A 2068-nucleotide genomic window follows, 5' to 3' on the forward strand; every position below is an offset into this window, starting at 1 on the left:
AATCCTACAGACCTGCGGTTGTCTGGTTGGCTTTTCAGTCTTGTCACAAAGCTCACACAGGAGGATGAGGTCACACTGTCTGCACCCTCCATCTTCTCCAGGCCAGGAGGAACTCACTTTGCTTGAGTCTCCACTCAGACCAATAGATCAATCACTCAGCATTTCCCTCCCAGAAATGGCAGCCCACCATCTCTGGGTCAGCTGGCCAGGAAAGCAAGCTTACTCCTACCCCAAATGTGGCTTTGTCTAACAGGTGAAGTAATATGCCTGCTGTGCAGAATGAACCTACCCCAGAGGTCAGAAAGCAACAATAGCTCTGTGAGAGCACAGGTCATCAGACACATCAGTAAGCGTAAGCAAGCAGAGAGCTCGCCTTGCCTCTCTGCCTCTCTTCCATTTTATCCAGATTCGCCTCCAAGCAGTCTGGCCCATCATGGACAGCTGAAGATACTACACTTCTTTCTGCCCAGTTAAACTTGACATGCACCTTCTGGTTTACCACGGTAGCAATGGCTAGTGTCCCACATAGCCTTGTTTGGAGGCTATATATTCAGTCTGGTATCTGGTTTACCTTCTGGCTTGTTCTAGCGTGGAAACATCTGGCTCCTGTGCTCCACTCCAGATGTCCTTAGCAAGTCAAGGACTTGGAAAGGTCAAGGCAGCTCCAGTCCACCTTTAAGAATGGCAAGTCTCAAAGGCTAGAACCTGGCCCCCAGTTGCACGTGCAAAGGTAAGACCCTCTAGCAAGGCCACACGACCTAGAGCTCGTTGGGGGGAGGGGCGGGAAGCAGACATGATGCTGATTGTTGACTTGAGGTTACTTCCCCTCCACCCTCCTCCCCTGTCACCTCCAACAGCGAGAAAGCTTCAACCAGAATACATTTGAATGGCAAAATAATTTATGCTTAATTAGTGTGCTAGATTTAAAATTAGAAGTTTAAATGCACAATCAATGGATTGTTTAATCTCATTGTTTTGCCAGTCATTAGCCATTCTTTCTAGATGTCTGTGACAAGGGACTCTTCTTCTTATTCCCAGGGTCCCCTTTCCTCTCCTGCCCATAAATTATGCCAGATTAACCTTCCTCAAACCACATTCCTCCAGGGTCACAAGATGCCTCCAGAAAACTTGAATAGTTTCTCACTGACAGCTGATGTTGGGGACCAGGGACCCAGTCTGCTTCCAGTGTCCAGTCCCCAAGGCAGCAGGGTGGTGTGGTGCCTTCTGCTGGCCGGTCTGCAGGTGTTCCTCCCTTTTACTCACTCTCTTCCCTCCCTCTGTCTAGGCAGATACATTTCCACCTTCCAAATTCTACCGACTTTTTAACTCACAGATCTGACTCCGCTCCCCCACGAACTCCTGTCCCACCAACTGCCACACACAGCTGTTTCAAACCTTCCTACTGTGTCTCAGATCCCCATCCCAACATCATGCTGATCTGGAAAAGTGACTTCAGCTTCCTTCTGCAGAAGAGAAGACACCATGAGAACTCTCACCAGTCTGGATGGGGGGTGACCTCACAACAATCTCTCCAGCATCCATGGAGTGGCCCTGCCAGTGGCCCTGGCTCTCAGATCACCTGCTCCTCTGTCCCATCCTAGACTCCTCTGATGGCAGCACTCTCCGTAGAGGGAGGTCCCGATCAGTGAGCTCCACCTTGGGAGGCGCACACGCACTCAAGTCTAATCTCCCACAATGCCTGATCCATAGTTTCTGCCCCAAACCTAGTCTCTGCATGAAGGCCTGTCCTCAGAATCGCTATAGGCCTTCACACCTATATTCCTGCCTGCACTGGCTCCAGCAGACTCCACTTCTCTGGCTAGTCCCTCCCATTGCCTGTGGAGTCCCCTCCACTGTGTCAACAGTCCTGTCCTTGGCATCTTCTCTTCCACATTCTCTATGCTAACTGGGTAAACTTACTACTGATGCCCTGTGTTTGTTCTTCCAGACAAGAGTCCTGAAAGATGGGGGTTTGGAAAGACAGAACATGGGGTTGGAAAGATGACAGAACGGCCATTAGGAGCACTGGCTGCTGTTAAAGCACTGGTTTTGAAGAGGACTAAGGTTC

The sequence above is a fragment of the Apodemus sylvaticus genome, chromosome 9 (assembly GCF_947179515.1).
Source record: "Apodemus sylvaticus chromosome 9, mApoSyl1.1, whole genome shotgun sequence".
Classification (NCBI taxonomy): domain Eukaryota; kingdom Metazoa; phylum Chordata; class Mammalia; order Rodentia; family Muridae; genus Apodemus; species Apodemus sylvaticus.